This window comes from Varanus komodoensis, unplaced genomic scaffold, assembly GCF_004798865.1.
Source record: "Varanus komodoensis strain SLA01 unplaced genomic scaffold, ASM479886v1 scaffold24, whole genome shotgun sequence".
In the NCBI taxonomy this organism is placed as follows: domain Eukaryota; kingdom Metazoa; phylum Chordata; class Lepidosauria; order Squamata; family Varanidae; genus Varanus; species Varanus komodoensis.
The window spans coordinates 7,782,277-7,791,671 of record NW_025335641.1 but is presented as its reverse complement, the minus strand read 5'-3'; the positions used below and the strand labels follow the sequence as shown (position 1 = coordinate 7,791,671).

Here is a 9,395-nt window from a genome sequence, read left to right as displayed (position 1 = left end):
GTATAGAGCTTCTCCATCTTTGGCTGCAGAGCACATAGTCAATCTGATTTCTGTGTTGACCATCTGGTGATGTCCATGCGTAGAGTCGTCTCTTGGGTAGTTGGAAAAGAGTGTTTGCTGTGACCATCGTATTCTCTTGACAAAATTCTAACAGCCTGTGTCCTACTTCATTTTGCACTCCAAGGCCAAACTTTCCTGTTATTCTGGTTATCTTTTGGCTTCCTACTTTAGCATTCCAATCCCCCATGATGATAAGGACATCATTTTTGGGTATTCATTCTAGAAGGTGTTGTAGGCCTTCATAGAACCGGTCAGCTTCAGCCTCTTCAGCACCAGTGGTTGGGGCATAGACTTGGATGCTAGCAGTGCACTAGCATCCACTCAATCAGGAACCAGCTGCAAATTAACAGCCATCCTCTTACTATGCTGGTATTCATGCTTCTAAACAAGTGTTCCTGCTAGACTGGTACTGCAAATTGTACTGGCTAGGAGCCTAATTTAGAAACATAGAAACAGAGCGAGACAGAAGGGGCCTCCCAGGCCATCTAGTCTGACCTCCAGCACCAGCTGTCTCCGCTCACGACATGCCCACCATGTGCATGTCCACCTATCTTTGAACACCCTCACTGATGGGGCCTCAACGACCTCTCGTGGAAGCCCATTCCACACCCTCGGGGTCCTCACTGTCAGGAAGTGCTACCTGGCATCTAAATTGAACCTTGGTTCCCTGAGCTTCTCTCCATTGAAGCGCGTCCTGCCTTCCTCTGCAGGGGAAAACAGGTCTCTACCCATCTCCATGTGACACCCCCTCACATACCTGTATGTCGCCAACAGATCCCCTTTGTGTCTCCTCTTCTCCAAGCTGAAGAGACCCAGTTCCCTCAGTCTCGCCTCATACCGCATCCCCTGCAAACCGGCAACCAACCTTGTGATCCTACACTGCACTGACTCTAACCTGGCTATAGCCTCTCTGTAATGAGGAGATATAGACTAGCCTTTATAGATTTAGACCAGCCTTTTTGATTTGATGCCCTCCAAATGTTTTTGACTACAAGTCCCAACATCTCTGACCACTAACCATATAGCTGGGGCAGATGGGTATAGAACAGTATAGATGCAAAACATCTGAAGGGCACCAGATTGGGAAAGGATGTAAAGATGGTATACATTTAACCTCAAATATGAGCTCATTTTGGCAAACCACCATCCTAGTTCCTACATTTGAAAATTCCTAACACAGCAACCCCATTCCTGGAGCTATGTAGGTAACAACACTGGAGGTAGGTAAGGAGATGTGTAACAGCACTGATGCCTGGCTTCCAGGAACCCCCACCGGAACTATTTCAAGCCCTCTTTCTCTGAGGAAATGAAGTCAAGCAACATGGTCTATAGAAGGATCATGCATCAGCATGGAAGCCCTGGCCTATGTGTTAATTCCCACACAGCCATCTGAGTGGGATGGTGGAACGTGGTGTCCTGCAATAGCAGGGGGGTTGGACTTGATGGCCTTCATGGCCCCTTCCAGCTCTACTATTCTATGATTCTATGACATACCTGCATGTAAGAGACCTTAAAAAACATGATGAAGGATACTGTCTTTGTCTTACCCCATCTCTGGCCTGTAATAACTTGCCTTATTTGTCTGTTATAAGGATTTCTGAGGTGTTCAAAAAAATCTCTGTATAAAAGCAAAACACAAAGACTGCAGACTCAGCCAACAAAATGTCAAGCAGGATGGATCGTTCAAAAGTTAAGAAAAGGAAGGTTACTTCTCCCAGAGCAAGTTGCAGATACTAGGATGATCTCTGCATCATCCCCTGCACTGCATATCATGCATTGTAATACATTTTAATTTTCCTGAAAGGCTATTTTCCTGCACAAAGATTCTCACCGTACATAAAAATAGCAGTCTGTGCAGCTTCCTTGAGTGGAAGGCACTGGGCACAAAGAAAAAAAGATGGCTTCAGATCTCCATATAATTAATAATAACATTTCCAAGTTCAGCTGAAGGCTGAATTCCTATAGTTGACCCTTTGAAAAGAAGTTCAGTACCATTAACCAATCTCATTACACAAAACCTGAAAGCCAATCTTCTTTCAAAAGCTTAAACAACACCCCTGTCACTCTCTTTATAATAGTCTAAGCTTTGGCTTCATTGCTGCAAACATGTTTTGCCAAAAGTTAACAATAGCAACATCAGTGAAAAAAACCTATGGGCATTCTCCCCCTGCCCCACCACAATCAAATTATAAAACAGCTTTCAAGTTAGAAATAAAAGCAGAATTAATCCAACTCAAAAATATAGCCACCCAGGTCCCTAAATTAGTTACTCTGTTGCATTCCTTTCTATTCTTTTCTCAACTTTGTCAAGATGCCCCGCATTCCTTTTATTCTATGCCCCAGTATTACAACAAACAAACAACCTAGCTACATTGTGCCGCTTGAGGAGGAAGGATGTAAAAGACTCAATTTTCAGTCGCATGTGGCAACACAAACAAACTTCCCAGAATACAAATCTGAGGTTTTATTCAAAATCTTTGCTTTGTTCTAACAGTCCAGAATGTCTTAGCCACAATCCAGTCACAATCATATGTAGAGCCCTAGACACTCCAGGAGACGATATTCCACGAAAATGTATATTCCACAGATGGAAGAACAGCATTCAGCTCTACTGGCTAAGTGAATGGAGACCCCATGGGGTCTGAAGTCTGAATGTTCCTCATGGTGAAGGTGCATATTGGTATTTTGCTGATATGCCCACTTGCTGATCCATCAAGGCAACCCACACATGGAAGTCACTTCTGCATGTGTCTGTGCTTGCTGGCTTGAGTCAATGGAGAGTTACACAAACACAAGCACAAAATATCATTCCTTCAATAGATGCTTTTGCTGACTCTGTTCAATGGCTTTCTAGGTGATGTGGTTTGCATAGGGAATAGCACAACTATCCCCAAAGCACCATGCAGATGTTGATCATCCAATGTGGCAGATTCATTGCTTCCCTGTAGTCTAACCACTGTATCAATATGCTAGAAAACAGATGCTGACTTGAACAAGCTGAATTATCCTGCATGCTGGGGAGAAGACCATTGTACTAGTGCCACAAGACCCTGGTGGGTGATGCCCGTTCACATCATTGCAAGGAGTATCACAGACCCCTCTCTGCCTTTTTTATGTCACAAACATGTCCTCGTCACCACCCCAATTTGACGAGTGAGAGAAACTGCATATTTTCTTTTCAATGCAACACATTTCTACAAAATGGATAGGAATAAATTCCCTATAGAAAAAAGCCATGATGCAGCAGAACAACCAGATATATTCATTAGTTGTAATTGGACCTAACCCTAAAACATGATTTCCTTAGCTTAACTACTGTTTGTTTGCATGTCCAAACCTACCCAAAAAGCCAACAACACTTTTCTTGTGGGCAACAAGCCATGATCTGAAACCATGGGTTGGATTCTACCTTGTGAGAATGGGCCTCTGATGAGGCAACAGGACTTCACCATCAACCCCCACTGCACTCTCCCAAAGCTTTTCCAGAGTCCCCTAACCCTTCAAAGGGTTATTCAACCCAAGGGGAAACTCCATTCCTACAGTGGTTTTCCTGCTACTAGCACAACAGCACCACTGGATTCAACCATGGTTTGCAGTTGCTTGTGAGCTGTTGCTTGTGCTAGCTATCTTGCCTTAATCTTAGTTTATTTCATTGCACTGCCCCACTGCCCATCTGAATAAAGACATGTAAGAAAAAGTGTTAAGAAAAGATTGCAAGGACCTTTCATAAATAACTTACGTGGCATTGCTCTCACAGATTTTTGCTCTCTGAATACAAAGCAGAAATTCAGCCTGTGCAGCTTTCCTTGTCACTGTTGTGTATCGCATAGCTGGAGATGCCCATAAGTGAACACTTAATTATGTAGTGTGAGGATGTGAGAAATATACCAATATGGCAGCAGCTCCATGTTGAGTGGACACACTGACATTGTGGCTGACATTATAAAACCTCATAGGGCAAGGGTTCATTCTGGAATCACCTCTTTCATGCTGGAAGCAAGCTAAACATCCCGCCATGAAAGAAGCTGGGGACAAAATCAAACAGCAAGAACTTCACATTTATGTAGCACTTTTAGAGTGCTCAAAGTGCTTTATGTGTATTAGCTCATTATAATCTGTACATCCCTGTAAAGTAGATCAGTATTACGATCCCAATCTGGAGATGGGGGTAGAGGCTGAGACAGAGACTGGGTGGCTTGCATACAGCTACCAAGTTTAAGTGCAAAGAACAATGCTGTTCTGAAGGAGCCTGATTAGCTTAATTCATGTTATTTGCTTTTAGCATAACTAACGCCATTTGCTTTTTGTATAACTGCTTCCTTTGGAGAGTTAGAAGGGAAGGCAAAAGAATGGTGATAAAGAGGCAGAGAGTATAGAAAGACCCCCACACAAGGCCTGGCACGCAGTGATCACGCTCCCCGTGTGAGGGGATTGGATGCAGATAAGGGGCCTGCAGGAGGCCAGGCATGCAGTGGACATGCAGACCCCGCTAGGGGATTGGGTGAAGGGCCAGGCAGACCCTGAGAGGGGACTGGGTGAGGGAACAATGGGGGCGAGATTGAGTGAAAAAGAGGAAAAGCAGGAACGTGTGTGTGTCGCTGCCTGCCTGCGTGTAGGGAGCGGACACCCGGTTGCTTTGCTCAGCTGAATAAAGAAACTGAACAAATCTCCGCCTGACTGAACCTCATTGGCACATGGTTTAGCTGGTCTGTAAGTCACCTGGCTCGCAGGGACACCAACAGTTCAGTCCCCTGATCATTTTGGTTGTCCTTTCTTGCACCTTTTTCCAGCTCTGCATTAGCATTACAAAACCAGAGGTGTGGTAACCACAACTATACCGAGGACTCCAAGTGTGGTCGCATCATAGACTTGGACACAGCCATGATGATATTGCCAGCTTTATTTTCGGTTCTTTTGCTAATGTTCCCCAGTATAGAATTTGGCTTGCTTACAGCAGTCACAATCTCGCTCCACCTTTCATCAAGCTATGCACCATGACCCCAAGAATCCTCTCACAGTCAAGTACTACCAGCTCAGACCTGATCAGCATATATTTCAAGTTAGGGGTTTTGTTTTTTGCATACTTCCCATGCATTTAATGTCCATGCTTTACATGCACTTCCAACAGCATTTGCTATTGCAATGGGCTATTTTTGTTGTAACCAACAAACTTTGCTATCGCACTGCTCGCCCTTAATGCTGCATCAGAAATGCACAAGCTGAAATCACAGGTCCCAAAAGCAGAGATGAGATTTATGCTGGATTTTCCTGACCTGTAGCTCAGTCTTCTAGCTGCTACCACTGTTGTTTTACTGTCACCTTGGCAACCTAAAATGTATTGCAGATTTCTGCCTGACCAAAGCAGCTGCCCCAACTTAGGCCTGGAATTGAATGACCTAAGAGAAGACTCTTAAGTTTTGGTTCTTCATTTCTAAAATTCTGATTATAATATGTCTAAAGGTTTGGGCTTGTTTTCAACTGTTGTGATCATCTCCAGTTCATCATACAGACTGGTGAAAGACAGATACTTTGTACAACATCTCTAGGAAAACATCTACATGAGGAAATACCACAAAAACAAACAAAAAAGAAGCCCCAAATGACCAGATAGCCATTCTGATTGTAAAGTAGATTGCACACTGAAGTTCAGTATTAAACACTGCATTTATAATGTTATATGCATCTTATATAATACAATTTTAACACGTTCACTCTCCTTTCCCATACCCCAAAACTCTTCATTAATTTTTAAAAATTGTTTTAATGTTTTACAAACTCCTTTCATGTTTTACAAACTCCTGTAGCCTTTCATCTTCATTAGCAAGATGTACAAAGTGCCAAAGGGCACTATCCTATGCAAGTTTAGACAGATAAAGGCCTACAATTCCTATCACATCCCAGCCAGCAACCCACCCTAAATCATTTGTAGAATGGAGTCATCTATAATCAGCATGAAACAGGGCAGATCATGAGATAACAGTTTATGGATTTGATTTGGATATGGGAAGAATTTCATTCCATTTGCATTTTGAAACAAACCTGCTAAATTCACACTTTCTGGATCAGTAGGTGAACTGCAGTTGATATTCATACTTCGCAGAATTTTGTGATGCAGTTCTCCAAACAAGTAAATGTAGAAAAACATGTTGATCAAGGGGGGGGGGGGACAAAGGATACATATGATAGTAATTAAAACATACACAAAAATATCAGGCCTGAATGCAAAAGTGATTTTTTTAGGCAAAAAAGATTCGGAGAATTGTGTACATGAAGAATTTTAAAAATCACAAACTGATATGGGAGTAAATACAGAATAAACAGAGGATTAATAAATAAGGAACCAAGGAAAAACTGGAACTGAGAGCTTCATCCATAACTATTCCTTAGAGCAGACTCATTGAAATCAATGGTACTTAAGTTAGTCTCAATGGATAAATCTTTGTCCCATTAAAATCAATGTATGACTACGTCTGGATCCACTCAAGTGTTTTTTTCAAGCACGGGATATCAAAGGGTATCTTGTAAAATGGAGGAAAGGCCATTTCCTAAGGTCTATGCCTCGTTGACATGCAGTTTAAACATATCTGTCATCATAAAGAAGTTTCAGTTCCTCACATGCAGACAGAAAAAAAATGCCATGACCCAGGTTTAAAAAATATCAAAAAATAATAATGCTGATTTAGATCCACAGCTGTATTTTCCATTTACAGCAGCAGAATCATTAAAGAATGGACATAAACTATCTTTGGGTTACTATAGCAATGTCCGTTCCCCACACAAGTTACCACTACAATTTAATCCCTGAGGACATTGTGTGTTTTTTAAGTGCCTGCACACAACAAATGTTGGCCCTCATTCCCAGAAAAGCCATGAATATTCTGAAGGTCAGCAATAAGCAGGGGTTGTTTTCAATTAGAAAGCCTGCTTTCCTGGAAGATTGCCAGAAAATATATAGCTTAGCATTGGCTTAGTGTATTCAAAACCAAGAAAGAATGTGCGTTTTCCATTTTGACCTGGTAAGTATTCAGCCATGCATATTTGAGTGAGGCTGGAGAGTGAAATAGGGAAGAAAAGAAGAGATTTTGTTTTGTGGACACTGGGAAGCCACCTTCCCCAACAGGGTGTTCTTCCAATGTTTTGGACAGCAACTTCCATCAGCTCCAGCCAACGTGGCCTTAGATCGGACATACTGGGAGCTTCTTGTACAAAGCACCTGGAGGGCAACTGGATCAGAGAAGCTTGCTACAAAGACACACTTATGGGAAAAACCTTATTCTGAGTTAGAGAAGCCAAGCCTATCCACTTGAATTAAAGGGTTCTCTCTCATTTATTCTATTTGGGGTTCTACCTTCCTTTCTTCAACATCAACAGTGCACTCAGTCTTTCCACCTCTGTTCCAAAATACAGGTCCAAAGGCAACTTTTATTTGCCTTTTTTGCACCTGTTTCAGACAATTCCTCCCTAAACGGTAACAAGGTACAGCTGACCTATAGGAATATCATTTTTACATTGCTAAACATGACCGTTTAAATGTTCTTTCTAGTGAGAATATGATTTACTTGGTGCCTCAAATGTATATCATTCTGCTCTGTGGAGGTAAGCGCAGGAGTTTGCAGGGCAGAATGGGGCGGGCAAGCATATGAAGTGTTTGGAGCTTTTATTACATGTCAGAATCCACCTGGGAGAATCTTTGCTAATCCATGTGGGACAGAATGCTTCGTCTTCACCTTGGCCATTTTCCAGCTCTCAGGACTAATATATGGAAGATGCAGAGATACAGTTGCTGAGAACAGCATGTGTCCTAAACAGAGCCGGCTGGTTTAAAAAAAGAAAAGAGAAAAGGCACTTGTATTCCCTTGCTTCCAAATGCAATTTGTTGACGCTGACATATCTCATTTTGAAACCAACAGAAGACCGTTCCCATGGCACAACCATTTGCCTTGCACAGTGAAATAGGCCTCATGCAATAAACAGATCCAAACAAGAAACTGGGGGAGGAGGGAATCCTCCCTCACACAACAGCTATTAATTTAAGATTTAATTGAAAAATTAAACTAGGTTTAGTCAGACTGAAGATGCACAGGGGGCTGAAATTTCATCCCAACATTTCTCCTAGCATAGCTTCGCTCAATATCACTTCTTGAAAGCATGAAATGCACGCTGAGGATACAACATATGCAATCCTAAGCTTAAGAGATGGGGAATTAGCCATGCAAAACAGCACTGACTCTCTTCTCCTTCATGGGCATCCTCTGGTGGGAGAGGTCTGAGCTCCATGAAGGTATGTACTTTCTGTCAGGCTCACAGCACCTGATGTAGGCCCCTAACCTTGATGAATTAATTTATTTAAAATATTTCTTGGCTGCCTTTCAGGGCAGTATCTCTCCCAAGGGAACTTGCAGCAACAAAACACATTAAACTATTAGGATATAAAAAGTGGTAAAAACCAACAATGCAATCAGCAGCAGTAGGAGCAACAACAGCAATCATTTAAGGAGAAGGCCATTTATTTGTTTGTTTCATTTTTATACCACCCAATAGCCCAAGCTCTCTGAGTAGTTAACAAACAATAGGTTTTCAAGGTCTTCTTAAAAGCCTGCAATGCTGCAACATGGTGAACCTCCAACAGACGCTTATTTCAAAGGCATGGTGCCACCACAGGGAAGGCCCTCTCCCATGTAACCACCCACCTAAACTGCTGATATGTGGGCAGGCTGATATGAGTTAAGGAAATCCTTCAGGTAATTTGGATCCAAACTCTTTAAGGCTTCAAAACAGCACTCTGAAGAGAGCTCAGAAATACACCAGTAACCAGTGTGGCTGGCACAGTTATAGGCATCAATGACTGAATCACGTTGTCTATACCAACACTTGGGTGGCTTTATTCTGTACCAGTTTCTGAACTGTCTTCAAAAGCAGCCCAAAACACAGCACTTCACAATGGCCCATCCTTGATGTCACTAGTGCAGAGATCACTGAGGCAAGGTCCACCCTCTTCAGACAGGACCATAGCTGAAGGTTCAGCCAAAGCTGCCAAGAGCACTCCTGGCCACCAGAGCCACCTAGCTTCCCCAGTTAGAGCACAAACCAGGAGGACCCCAGACTATGCGACCCTTGGTCTTTTAAGGGGAGTACAACTCCACTTAAGGTGAGTTGTAAACTCCCATCGAGAGTAGCAGGTTTTCCAACTCATCTTGTCTGGATTACCTTTTGGCTGGTATACCCTCACCCACCACAAAGCAGTCTCCAGATGCCAGTTCAAGGGTTCCACAGCCTCTGTGGGATGTGTAGATGGAAACAAGAAGCAGGGTTCAGTATTGTTCACATACTGATGA

At 42.7% G+C, this 9,395-nt stretch overlaps 1 protein-coding gene across 3 annotated transcripts in view; it reads left to right on the top strand.

The window, feature by feature from the left end:
- The window catches only part of TGFBR3 (transforming growth factor beta receptor 3), a 175,825-nt gene that overhangs the window by 26,110 nt on the left and 140,320 nt on the right, over positions 1–9,395 (top strand). The gene's annotated exons all lie outside the window — the stretch shown is intronic.